The following is a 14,623-nucleotide window of genomic DNA, read 5'->3' as shown; positions in this document are numbered from 1 at the left end:
TTCCCGTAAGTGTGTAATCCTTGGGCAGGATTTCTGTGCAGGACACAGGCACTTCTGACCTTCATTAACTGTCTTTGTTAGAGGGCTCCTTCACGGCTGTTTTTTTTTTTTCTCTCCCCTCTTTCCCTGTTCTGCTCTTCCTTAAGCTCCCTCTCAGAAAGTTCTAGCCCCTTAATTTAAGGGGTGCTGAGAGATGAAGGTCTGTCTTCTTTAGCTGCTTCTGAGTTGTTAGGGAGCAAAGGTCCTACCTGATGGGGTATAGAATTTTCTGGCTATCTTGTTTAAGCTGAGAGGAAAGAAGTCTGGAGGGGCAGTTGGAATGGCTGAAAATCTTTGTATCAGCCTCAGTTTGGAGTGAAAGGCTTCTAGTCTGGAAGAAATAAACTTGGTGAGAGGCCTAAAAGTGCAAAAGCCAATTAAAAGTAAGAGGAGGCCAGAAGTGAGTGGGCTTAGGAGATGCATTAGCCAAGTGAGACTGGGGAAGAGGGAAGGAAATGAACATCTTTCAGCTCCAAGAGTGAATCTTAGCTTGGCGGCATGTTCATGCTTAATAAGAAGTGCATGTGCTAAATTAAGGGGTACAGGAATGGGGCTTAGAAGGGGCTTGATTGATTGGGCTGCAGCTTTGGCTGCTGTGTCGGCCCAGTTATTCCCTTGAGAGATGTTAGCATCTTTTTTTTTTTTTTTTTTGTATGGCTAGGGCAATGAATTACTGCCTTTTTTTTTTTTGGTAGGAGCACAGCATTTAAGAAATTGAGTGTCTCTTGGTAGTGTTTAATTGGGAGAAAATTTCACTTTTTCTACACTATTGCATTAGAATTCTGGACTAGTAAGGCATAGCGATTTCCCTTTTCCTTATTCTAGAGTTCAGGTGAGGGGAATTAGTTTTGCTTTTTGAGCTAAAGTCCCTGGGGGCAGGACTTTGGTTTATTAAATTGGGACCCCTCATTTCTTAAGAGAATAGATGGAATTCCCTAGGTGGTGAAGCTTCAAAGTTGTATGGATTTTGAAAGGGACTTTGCAAATATGTATGTATGAATGTATGTATGTATTTGTTTTTTGCTTAATATATTCTGGCTTTTTTGGGGGGGGTCTCAAAAAGAAGTTAAAGATTTAGAATATAGACAATATTATATTTTAGTCCTAACTAGATCAGCATTATTTACATGTTGCTGTATGGAGTAATGCTGGCTTTCAGACCTGGAGAATGTGAGCTCTAAGTTTTAGGTGTTACACAAATACTTAAACTTTTAGGGAATTACTAGGTTATATAACAAAGCAAAGCTTCTCAGAATTTAGACACAGCAGTTCAATCTTAAGACTAAATGTGATTGCTCTAATCATTTTTACTAATCATTTTAAATGAATTAGCTTCTACAAGTAAAAACACTGGACAGTTATTTTATATTGGGGTTATTAATTACAATCTATAGCAGAAAATTTTTCTTGTTTTAGCTTTACACACTTACCAGGGTTAGATTAATCATCAGGTAGAACATAGTTTGCATACTTTCCTTTTTTTTCCTTTAATATTTTTTTTTGTTGAAGATGAAGCTCTGACTTATAGCTGACCACCTGTACGTTTAGAGAAGCCTTAGGATAAAGTACTGTAACTGATAAGTAAATTTGGTTGTTTAATATAATGCAGATTGGTATTAGGATATAACAATGAGTGAGAATATGGTTAAGTTTTTAGGAATTTTAAATAACTTTTAAATATGTGAATAATATTTTACTCATGCAAATCTAGTTAACAGGATAGAAAATTTCTTTTAATCATTTTAATATTTTGTTGGCATATGCAGGCTCCGGGAATTGAACCCAGGTCTCTGACATGGCAAGCAAGAATTATGCCACTGAGCTACCATTGCACCACCCTAAAAGGAAGTTTTTTTGTTGTTGCTTTTTTTTTTTGGCAATGGCAGCCTCCAGGAATCAAATGCAGGTTCCCACACATCAGATGAGAATTCTATCACTGAGCTACCCTTGCATGGCATAATCATTGTAATATTTTTAAAAATTCTTTTAGGAAATATGTTAAAGTGTTTTAGCACTTTACTTTTACAAGGTGAGAGAACAAACCTTTTATAACACTTTTCCTTTAAGAGTGAGAACACATCTGAAATAAGGGATAAATTTAATATAAACATTAACAAGAATATTACTCGGATAAAATATAAAAGTTTTATCTTTTAAACAGAGTACTCAGATGCTTAAGAAAAACTTTTTATGACTTTTCATTAAAAGCAGTTTAACACAGAGCAGCATTGACTAGGACAGACAGAATTCATTTTTATAAATTCTCTATAACTTTTTTAGTCAGCAGTAACTACAAGCAAAAGTTGCTTTTTAAAATTCTCCACAACTTTTCATATCTAATCAGGATTCGTAGTCAGTAATGATTACAAAACTCACTTTCTCAAACCTTCTGCAACTTTCCATATTCATTCAGGACTTAGTCGGTAATGAGTACAAAATGAACTTTCTTAAACCTACTGCAACTTTTTATATCCATTCAGGATGTGTGGTCAATAATGACTAAAAAATTCACTTTCTTAACTCTTTCTGTGACTTTCTATACCCAGTTAGCAATGTTCACAACAAACAAAATTCACTTATATTAAGAATATGTTAACATTACAAGACTGTACTTTGAGGCAGTTGGAGGTTAATAAGTTCTGCTGCTAAGGTACTTTTAAAGATACAGGTATTATTTTGAAACCCTTGGCGAGCATTGTTTAAGTGAGGAGAGTGGTGTATTAGTTTGCTAAGCTGTCAGAATGCAATATACCAGAAATGGAACAGCTTTTTTAAAAAGCAAATTTAATAAGTTATAAGTTCATAGTTCTAAGGAAGTGAAAGTGTCCAAATTAAGCACCAACAAGAGGTTGCTTCACTCAACAAAAGCTGATGCCATCCACATACCTGTGTCAGCTGAGAAGGCAGGTGGCTGGAACTGCTGGTCCTTGTTCTTAGTTTGTTGCTTCCAGCTTCTAATGCCAGTAGTCTCCTTTCTAAGCACACGTGGGCTCCACTCAGTTCTCTGGGACACAACTCTGGGTTCAGGTTTGCTTAATATCTCATGGGAAGATCACGTGGTGATGCCTGCCGGGCTCTGCCCATGTCCAGGCATCTTCTCTCTCTGTGGGCTCTCCAAGCATCTCCAAACAGCCATATCTCTGAAGTAACTGTTCTCCGAGCATATGCAACTGCTCTGAGATTTCTTCAAAATGTTTCCCCTTTTAAAGGACTCCAGTAAACTAATCAAGACCCACCCTGAATGGGCAGAGCCACATCCAGCTGAGCATGAGGTGACACCCACAACTGGGCATGTCACATCTCCGTGGAGATATTCTGGTCAAAAGTTTCTACCCTACCATACTGAATCAGGATTAAAAGAAATGGCTGCCCCCCAAGACTGGATCAAGATCAAAACATGGCTTTTCTGGGGTACATAATAGCTTCCAACTGGCATAGATGGGAATCTTTTTTAAGACCCTCCATTCAACAGCAAACAGGTATTCAGAGTTAGGGCAAAGAGGATACAAAAGTGCATTTTTAAGATTTAGGACTGAAAACTTGCATGCAGTCAAGGGTTGTTTCAGGCTAGCTCTGGGGTGCTTTTATCCTATACAGATAACTTTATTTGCTTAAGGATCTTCTCTTGGATGCTAAGAGGCCTCGATTGAGTAGAAGCCTTAGTGTAAACAAAGGGATGAATGCTAGCTGAATTTATTAGTCTTTTAGAAGACTTTTAGAAAGGGTGGGGCATCCTGGTACCATGAAGAACTGATGATTTAAATGTATGCTGCCAATTCAACAAAGGAAAGTCTGAGTGAAGGTCTTGGCTTTTAGCTATTTATCCCTCAATGGGATAAGTTCATGGGGATAATGGACCTGAGTTACACGTCAAAACAGAATAAATGGCTCCAGTATTAATTTAAAAATTGCCTTACCTGTAACACCGAAAGAACTTGGGGCTTGTTGAAATTGATGTTCTTCAGCAGTGTCCGGGGAGCCACTAGTGGGCTGGGTTTTCTCAGTCTTGCTTGGGAGCAGTCATTCAGGCCTTCAGGAGGGCCCTGATGCCCCCTTAGGACTTGGTGCACTCCTGGGCCCAGTGTCCAACGTTGCTACACTACAGCAAGGTCTCAGGGGCTTTCGGCATCTGTGATGATACTCGAACTTCCAGTGCCCCATTTTCCACACTTAATACAGGATCTGGCTGACTTCTGCCACGAGGTGGCTGTTTGCCATTCATGGCAGGTACTACGAGCCAAGCTTTGTTCCTGTCTCTCCTTACCTTCTCCTCCTCCACAGCTCTGTCCCAGTTATTAAAACAGGAAAGCAGCATTTATGCTATCATTCATAGGGGACTTTGGCCCAGAGGCCAGGTTTTGGAGTTTCTTCTTTCTATCAGGAGTTGACTAACTAATGAATAGGTTTTAAACATTATTTGCCCTTCTGGGGAGTCAGGATCTACTTGGGTATACTTTTCTCATAGACTCTACCAGCCCGCCCTGAAATACAGCAGGGTTTTCCTTATCCTCTAGGGTTATGCTCTGTAACATATTATAATTTACAGGTTTGATGGTATACTTTTTCATTCCTTCGATTAAACAGGTTATCATTTGGTGTCTGCCTTTCAAGTCTGGACACCTGCAGCAGCTCCGATCTGGGTCTGCATTTGGAGCCACTACTGCCCCTACTGCATGTTGGGCAGGCTGCTGGCCTGCGGTTGGCCTGCATGGTCTGGTGCTCCAGTTCAAACTCAACACTTTTCCTCAGGGTTGGAATAAGAGGAAAGAATGATTTGCACTTCTCCCCAGGTAAATTCATAGGTTAATATCAGACTTTTAAATTTTTCTATAAATTTGGGGGGTTCCTCCTGGGCATAACAAAATTGGCAAGAGCCCTTCATGAATTTAACCTGATATAAGGCCATAAAAACCTGTATATAAAACAAACAAAAAAAAGCTGTACATCAGGAATTTCTTGCCATGTTCCCTCCTTTTTACAAGAGATTTAACTGTAGGATAAGGTTAACACTGAGCACTCCACCTGTGAGCCAACACTGGCCCTCCTCCAGGTGATACTGTAGCCAGACAGTATAGCAGTAGAAAATGAGCTGCTTCTTTTTTAGCTCTGTGGTGGGAAGATTATTTCAATTTCATAGCAGGCAGCTCAATGATCTGTCAGCTGGAATACTGGAAGCATTTCTAAGGAAGACAAAGAAAAGGAAAATCGGCAGGTTTCAGTACTGGTGCCCTGTGTCCGGACTGCTGATCCTGTGGCACCAAAGGAATCAGGCGTCCATCCTCAGGTATGCCCGGAGTCCCTGAAGACTCAGGAGAAGGATGGCCTAGTACTATCCCAACACTGCTGAGTCAACTCACTCATCTTCCCAGAAGCGTTTGTGCTTTTACCCTAACTGCCTGACTTCCTGCCTAAGAGCATGGAAAGGATGTGCCACAAACAAAAAAAACTTTAGGGATGGAATCTCCCTGGGTGTTGCCAGAATCTGGCTAGAAAAAAGGAACATGTGGCAAAGAAATCAGGCTCCCCTTGAGGGAGAATGTCCTGAGAATAGCAGTTACCTAATAAAAGGTGGCTTAGTACACTTTTCAGGCAATCCACAAGATCTGGGTATGGGCATATTATAGGACAGAGTTAGAAGTGAGGCTCATTCTGTCCCTTGCAGTGCAGATTTTACAAAGTGAAAGCAAACCTAACAGTGGTAGTTTCCCAAGAGAAAGGACCCCCAAGCTTTCAACTACACAGGAGAGCAAGAGTACAGAGGAGAAACCACTGTCCAGACCCGCCCTAGGCAGTGAGGCCTAGAGAGCAGATGTTGCAGGCCAGCAGAGGGCAAAAAGGCCTGCGTGCTGGTTTCTAGACAAGTGGGCGGGGTGCTGACCTGCTCCCACAGGCTTAGCTCACTCCAATCAGGACAGGCGGGACTTTCGCTTATCCTGCAAACTTCACTTCTGGCCTTCAGGGGGAGACACTCTAATTGGAGTATCTAATTCCCCTGAGCCTAAACCTGAGGTGATTCCCCAGAATGTCAAAGCCAACACACTGCTTGGTGCAAGAATCCGTAGCCCAGAATTCTATTACAAAAGATGGAGGGTCTTAGATGGCATGGAAAGCCAGACAGAGGAGAAAGAGGGACATTCTCGTGGAGGCAGGGGAGAGGACCTCTGTCAAGGATGTGAAAAGACGAAATTCAGCTGGGGAAAGGGGCTGGGTCCTCAGAGGGGGGATACAAGAGTATGGGGAAATCTCAGAGAGCCAAGGAGATAGAGAGGGAAAGAAAAAGTGAGGGGTTGATTGGGCTCCCATAACACTCCTGCTCAACACAGGGGGAAGTCCTCAATCAGGTCCCAAAGGGTAGTGTCACTTCCCACCTTGAGCCTCTTCGGATCTACATGGTGTGGAGGCATGCCACCTTTGAGGAGGGAGCTGAGGGCTCAGGGTAAGCCAAGGTATGTCCTGAGGCCTCGCATCAGAGCCCCTAGATTAAGCCAAGTGAGTGGGGAAGTTTCAGAGAACCAAGGAGAAAAAGAGAAAGAGCAAGACAGAAAGAGAGAAAGGGATGGAGGAAGAGAGAGAGAGATAGACAGAGAGAGGGAAGAGAACCATGTGAGAAGAAAAAGCAAGAACACATGACCAAGCTTCCTGGTACTCATTAGCCCAGACGGTCGGAGAAAAAAAGCGACCACTCCCTGGCTCACCAAAATATGTTACCGGCTTCTAAGTTCTTGGCCATGCCAAGAGAAAAGAATTCAAGGGCACAGCATAGCATAGACTAAGCAGGCAAAAAATTTATTAGATACATACGTATAAGGACATGCAGGCACTTTCACAAAGACGAGGTCAGAGAGGCAAGAGGACTCAGCAATTTTTTGCATGGAGTCTGTGTTTTAGTTTCTGTTTTAAGTCTTCACAAATATTTTTAAAATTTTTAAATGCCATTATACCATGTTGAAAGAGATGCCTTAGGTTAGGAATCATTTTACACCTAGAAATCCAAGTTGGCTCATGAGTTGAAACTGTGCCTTCTACAAGGCAAACCAGAAAACTGTCACAAGATAAACTGAGTAGTAAACATTTTTAGAGCCTGTTGAAGCAGATTTTTCTCCAACAGGATTAAGGGGACAAGCTTTGCACAATACAAAGCCTATAAATTTATAGATGTTTAATTAAATGTATATTTTCAGCCATTTTTTTCACCTACCATGGCAGCGGTACTGTCACAGAATGACCAGGGAGTTTTGTTCATCTAAAATTTATTCTATTTCATCAACTGAAGTAACAGAGTGCTATTTTTTTTTCCGCTGTATGGCGGGGGTCACATTTCATTCTTTTTCCATGTGAGTATCCCCTTATTGCAGCACCATTTGTTGCATTTTTGGTTTTTTGTTTGCTTGGCTCTTTGTCTGTTTGGCTTGTTTGCTTGTTTGCTTGCTTGTTTGTTTGAGAAGTGCATGGGCTGGGAATCAAACCCTGGTCTCCTGCATGGCAGGTGAGAATTCCACCACTGAACCACCCTTGTGCCTCTACAGAGTGCTATTTTTCAATTGGTAAAAAGGAAAGTTAAAAAACACTTATAAGGATTTGTATTGTAATCTGCTGTAGAAACTACAACAATGGTATGGAATTTGGTGTCAACTTTATTTCTTTTGTTTATTTTGTAGACATTTTCCCCATGGTACCAATTAATTTTTAAAAAAATATTTTGAATAAATGTCACTTTTTGTGGTTGGGCATTTTCCCAAATTGCCAAGAAAAAAAAAAGAATTCCATTCAGTAATTAGTCTGATAACCATAACCCCTCCTTTATTTGAAGAATAAAATTTTCCCTCACAGCCACTGACAAGCAAACTTCTTTCAATTAAAATTTTAACAACTGTGATTACTCTTTATAGCCCTTTAAAATAATGAGTATGCTTGCTTGTCTGTCTTTTAAGAGGTTCTTCTAGTGTATTTTTATTTAATGTGTAATTCAGGTAAATGTGTAATGTAAAATTCAAGTAAATATTACCTTCTTGTGCTCTTGCGCATAGAGTCTTCATGACTTTTGAGGGTTCTGTTGTCAATATAACCACCCAGTCTGAAAACTGTCTAAGTGATAGTCAAACAAGACAATACATGCAACCTTTAGTGTTTAAATGAATGAGCTAGACTCATTAGTAATAGTTTGACTTTTTTATTTCAAAATATCCATTTCAGAAGCTTCTCTTTTGTCTTTTGTATGTTCTGTTTAAGTCACTATAAATTCTATTCAGATCTCAAATTTTAAAAATCAAACTCCGTTTTATTAAGTAGTATTGTGTGAAATTAAAATTTAAAGTAACAAGTTACAATTAAAAATTCCAAGACTTATTGAAATGAATTAATTCATCAGGATGGAACTGATGCTGATCTTTGGGTGTGCTCTAGTGACCGTACAAATTGTGCCATTCTTTGCAACTGCTTTCCTCTTCCACTTGCTTTTTCTTTCCTGTCTCAGAGTGTACTAATTCTCAAACTTTTCATTTTATCTTCCTATGAATTTTTATTATAAACATTTTGTTTGCTATCATTATTCATTTCTTTATCTTTATGATTTTACCATCTGGGTATTTAGTTTTGATATTTTGAAACTTCTGTGAGAGTATTCTGTATTTCAGTTCCTTTTAATGGCTTGTTAGGATACTTTCTTCTCATCATATTTGGATTTCGGGATGACCTTCAATTCTGAAAAAGTATATACAAAATAAGTCTGAAATTAAGGAATATACAAGAGCAATTCAAACAAATGTTTAAATAGTTGCTACTTTTATTGTGCTATATAATTGTGTAATCAAATTATTTTTCTATTATCCTATCTTAACTGAATGATGAGCATTATATAGTTTGTTCAGGTGCTTTTATTTTGTGTATGCTGCATCTCTTAATACTTCTGCATCCCATGATAACTTTTAAATGATAGTTGTAGTAAACACAATACAAGAAAAGAGGAGCAATTAAGAGATTAGATTACAGGGAATGAGGATCTAAGCCACTCCACCAGAAAAACAACCCAGCCCAGGTTGTTTTTTCATTATTTCAATTAACTTTTTTAAGTTAATTGGTTGGACAAGGATAAGGGAATATACACTGGATAGCGGAGGATAGAAATGATGAATATCAATTATGTCCTGAAAATAAATTCCTGTAGCAAGGATTATAGTTTGTTTCACTAATCACCTTGACTCACAATTTATAGATGACAGCAACTGGCCATCTCCTTGAAGACGATTCTGATGATTGGACTGCACCTCCCCTTATAAGGATAAATAAAATCATCTTGTTTACACAAGACTGAAGGCCCTATATTATAATTTGGGAGCTTAATATCATAGCAGAGTATAAGTAGATCTGTATCAGATACAATTTATATACAATCTCAGATAAGTTCAGCCTCCAAGTCCTCAGCTGCTTACTCATTTAGGTTTCAAGCACTTCTATTACCAAAAATGGACAAGGAATATGGAATTGTTAATTTAGTTATTCTTTTTAATTATATCTTTAACATAAAATAGCAATATTCAAGGAATTTGAACAATAAAATGACAACTCTAAATACTATTATGGACAAATCCAACCATTCTTTGAGCCTTGTGAAGCCATTTGAGAATATTGTACTGTCTCTGGTTATCAATAAGAACATCAGATAGCTATGAGGGTCTTGGCAAAGCACAGGAGTAACAATTACAAGAAACTTGGGGTTATTAAATTCTGGATGTCAAAAATTTTCATATACATGATAAGAGTTCTCCTTTGTATTTCCTGAGAACAAAGTGAGACACCTATGGCAAATATTTCCACAAAACTAGCTTGACTCCTTCCCCAGACACAGAGAATATTCTCAAGCAAAATAGCCACCAGGGTCCAATGCAGCAGAAGTACTGTATGGATATACACAGAATGAAATGTATTTGTTTCCATTCCAATTATTTGCCATTAGGCAAGGACAAAAATTAGTATACTTTGCTAGTTTCTCATCATTACTAAAAGGTCACTCACCATTTGTGTCTTTGCCAAGTTTAGCTTTAAGCTTCCTGTGTGGCTTTCCCTGAAACTGACATAGTAGAACTGCATGCTATCCTATAAAATTTTACCTTGGATTCAGAAGGCATTATAATGATTAGTTTCTATGATTCATTCATCACCATTTTTTTTCATTATTTCAATTAACTTTTAAAAAAACTAAATGCTAAAATAAAATTGCTTCCTAAGCTTCAATCTACTTGCAAGCAGAGCAACCTTGGACCAATACTTTCCTTCTTTCCATAAAGAGAGCAGCCCCTTTCAAACCTTATCTGCCAGATTTGGTTCAGCAAAGCCATCAAAAGATGATAATTACTTTAATCAGGAATAACTGGCAAGATTCTGCTAGCACAACCTTATGATATACACTGTCCCTTTGATGTACTTCCTACAGCTGTTCCCAGCAAGAAGTACAAGACCTGTCACTTAGCCATCATCTTCTCTCTATTCCGAATTAACCACAATTCTCATGGAAGGGTAAAGTGAACCCAGATTCCTATGTAAGACAAGTTGGCAAGTAGAAGTAGGAACTAGAACCACCATTAAGCAGTGGTACTGTTAAACTCCAGAGTGACTTTTAAATGTCTACCCTTAACATTAATACAAAGATCACAGTAAAGACTTGCTTTAGGAAGAAATGATCAAGGCAAAACTCTAAAACAATTGGTTTATTTTGGCTCTCAAACCTCCCCCGTAGAGCTTTCCAAAAGGACTGCATCACCTGATACAAGTACTCTATGTACATACGTTTCTCCTTCCACCTTAATAAAATTCTTAGTAGAGGATCTCTTCGCCCATCTTTAAACTTAAGATTAAAATTGTACTATGACTTTTCATATATGTATTTTCTTTTCAAATAAAAATACATCACCATATAAAATTGAGAGCTTCATTCCTATTAAATGGATTAGGAGTTTCCAGAAGTAAGTTTGGGGTGTACTGTGTTCATGTGTTCCTGTTCCTGTCCAACCCTCAGATTTTGCCTTGGGATGTTATCATGCCCCTTGAATGCAGGTATGGTGGGACTAGCCATCATGGTCACTGTGGCTTCTCTAGATTCTGAGTATTGAGCAGAGTGTCTCAAAGGCTGGCAGTGTTTAGTTTCCATACCAATACTGGCAGATACACCATGAGACGGATGTGCTTTCCTTCTTGCTCTCCAAGGTTTCTCTGGTATCTGTGCTACTGTGTCTTTCATTTCTGAGTGTTACTCCACAGTCTTGCAATAAATTTCATTTTTTACTATTTGATAGAGACCATTTCTATTGCAACCAAAGACACTAAACTCAAAGGAGGAAATGTGGATAGAGAATCGTCCTTACCAGTTGCTTAAAATCACTCCATGTGGACAACTGCCTGGTCTATTGTTGCAGAAGACTGTCTCTACTTCAAATTTTGGAAAAATAGCAACCATGAATCTTGCATTTTATTTCTAGTTAAAATTCTCCCTTGCTCATAACTTGAATTCTCTTAGGTGTTTATTTCCAGCATCTGACCTTAGCAAGATGGATACAAAGTTACATGACATTAATTAGAAAATAAAATTCATTTTAATTGGAATGAAAATTGGTTTGTCAGGAAAATCACAGATTCCTCATGATAATATCCCAAATGTCCAAAGGCAATCTTAGTAAAATATTTTAAGAGGAATTGTGATCAGAAGAGGTCAAATAGAAATCAAAAGTTTGCCATACGAAAAATGCTGAAGGAACTTTGTCTGTTTTAAGCCAAAGAAGATTTAAGAATGCATAGTGGTCTTCACCAAATACGTAAAGAGCCATCAGGTAGAAAGATCAAAACTCAGAGTAAGAGGTAAAAGTTATAGGATTTTATATTTAATTCAATGTGAGAAACGGCTTTCAACTATAATTCTCCAAAAAGGGAGCCAGTTGCTCTATGTCATACTCACAGAATAATGCTATCTAACATCTATTACAACTACATGTTTCATACAGAGCATAAACATGTATAAAAGAAGCAAAGGAACTCCTAAATATTACCCCCAAATTTGTATATTTTGCTCTTTGACTTCCTTTCTAGAATGCACTTCTTGGATTCATGCTTTATATATTAACTATAATTTATTTTTTGTGAAAAATTTACAAAATAAGTTACCATTTTCAAACAGAAAAGAGCCAACGAGGAGAATCCAGTAGCAGATACACTTATACTTCGGGCTGGCAAATTCAAGACAGCGTCATCTCAGAAACAGGAACAATTTATTGGCTAAAGTTTTCATATTAATCCGAAGAAAATCTTTCTACCATCAGCCACATTGTGGAAAATTAAGTTTTCTGTTTATAGCATTTAAGAAGGATGGTAGGTGCATGCTTTATAAACTCTTTCTAAGAAAGGAATTCCAGATCAGTGGTTGATGAAGTAAGAAATACAAATTTCTACACTCCATGGGCAGTAAAGGCAGAGCATAAAATTGTTTTATAACAACAGCTTAACTTGTCACAGTGTCCTAATATTTTTCTAACCATACTATAAAAAGCCTTGGTGATACAACCTTTATATAGAATCAATGCTAACTTTATGGAGCACATTACTGTAGCAAAAAGACATGAGTTGGCAACTGCAAACAGCCACACTTAATGGTATGTCAGCCCTAGAGTAATCATTCTCTTTCCATATCTCTTACCCCAACTCTAACATTTTCAAAACTAAAACATCCCTTAAAATCAACTAACCATTAATAAAGGAAAATTAATATTGTACCTACATGCATATCAAATATATCCTTCATCATGTGCAACCGTCAAACTTTACAAAGAACTAAACTGAAATAAACCCATTATACATTGTCCCTAGGAAAAATTTCCTTCCATGTTGGCTCCATGAAGGGAAATGTCCACAATTGACTCACGGAATTTAACTTATTATTAACTTAAACAACTATTAACTACTTGACCTGGGAAGCTGAAGGTAGTCAAAGAATGTCACACCATCCTATGTTACACAAAAGCTATTCCAATTCAATATCCAAATTCCAGCATGGGACCAATCAGTCATTTAACAATTATTCAGATACTTTAAAAACATAGAAACCAACATAAAGATTTCATTCTTTCCTTTGTTTTTGCACAGTATTCTTATTTATGTTACCTGGCCACTTGAAATATGGATAATTACTAAGAAATCCTTCACTAATTTATCCTTAAAGTTTAAAAATATATCCATCATTATGGTGTCTGTGTACATTACGAAACAATTATTTTCAAACAACTTGACAAAGGATGGAATCACAAAGTTAGTATGTCATTTAGCCTACTAAGTGGTTTACTACATTTCAAGATTCACAAATTATGAACAGACCAGAAGAAAAAGGAGCAAAATCTTTAATGCGCTAGAAATAAACGACAGATTTCTGTTCCTCTTCCAGATTTAAAACTCTACAGTCCAGATAGAGCCTTGAAGAGGGGAACAGGAAGAGACTGAGCAACTCTTACTAAGGCTACTTCATTGGAATTCCAAGCAGGCACCCTGAAATCTGTTATAAATGAATGTAAACAGCTAAGAACATCGTGGGAAGGTTCCCTGTCAGACTGCATCTGGAGTGCTGTGTTCAGTTCTTAAATAATGTTCAGTATTTCAGAACATCAGCAAACCAGAATATATTCAGAGGTAAGTGGTCAGGTGGAAAGCCATTTGAAACCACCACGAGGAACAGTTGAAAGAACAAGTGTGTCTACTTGGAGGTATAGGAATCAGCAGAGCAGGAAGGAGCCACGGAAAATATTTTCAATTCTGAGGGCTTTTCATGGGTAGGAGGGTTTAGAATTTGGGGAATGTTAGAAAGTTGCAGGGAGACAAATTTAGCTCAATAAAAGAAAACATTTTAAAATCCAGAAAAGTTTGAAGATTAAACAAGCTACCACATAGAACTGGTAAACTTCCTATTACTGGAGCTACTCTGGTATAGACTGGATAACCACTTGGCAGTGATGTTATAGAGAGGATTCAAGCAACTGGTTGATGAATGCTTGAACTATATTATTTTCAAAATATTTTTCAGTATAAAAATTCTGAATCCTAAAGATAAATTCTATACTTCCAGTAGTTTAACCATACCCTAAAAAGAAATTCCCACTATTCCTTTGGAGAACCATTTATGAAGAGTAACTCAAATAACAGAGGGCATAAAGAGACTCAAAATTCAGGAAGATGGAAAGATCAGAGTGCACACACACCACTTCCAAATCTGAATATAATTAATAAAAGCCTTAAATGGAAGAATAAAGAATTAGCATACTAAATCCTGAATTTAAATGTTTTGTTTATAAAGCACAAATATATGGTTAGAAATATCAAGGCTACATTAAGGTAGTTATGACTAGACAGATAAAAAAGGACAGTGTTACTAAAGCGGACATGGAATTTTTACAGATTATATTTCACGTGGGCCCTGGAAATTTTCTATATTGTTTGGCATTTTTACAATGAAAATACATATCAGAATAAAAACAATGAAGCTAGTTTCACTGAAGAAACATATGGCAGTTTTAAAACATTCCTACAAATTATTTGATACTTCTCAAATCAAAAG

General features: G+C 37.7%; 1 long non-coding RNA gene across 3 annotated transcripts in view; it reads right to left on the bottom strand.

Moving 5' to 3' along the window:
* Nucleotides 1-8,193: 8,193 nt before the first annotated feature.
* LOC143666350 (uncharacterized) overlaps nt 8,194-14,623 on the bottom strand; it is a 139,368-nt gene continuing 132,938 nt past the window's right edge. For 2 of the 3 annotated variants that reach the window (XR_013167541.1, XR_013167542.1), the window contains one exon: nt 8,194-8,739. This is a non-coding gene — a long non-coding RNA (uncharacterized LOC143666350). Of the gene's footprint in view, nt 8,740-9,241; nt 9,308-14,623 lie in introns of all 3 variants that reach the window. The other variant, XR_013167544.1, reaches the window with a different exon arrangement.

This window comes from Tamandua tetradactyla, chromosome 22, assembly GCF_023851605.1.
Source record: "Tamandua tetradactyla isolate mTamTet1 chromosome 22, mTamTet1.pri, whole genome shotgun sequence".
In the NCBI taxonomy this organism is placed as follows: Eukaryota; Metazoa; Chordata; class Mammalia; order Pilosa; family Myrmecophagidae; genus Tamandua; species Tamandua tetradactyla.
Note: the sequence above shows the minus strand (reverse complement) of the source record. Positions and strands in the feature narration are given on the sequence as shown.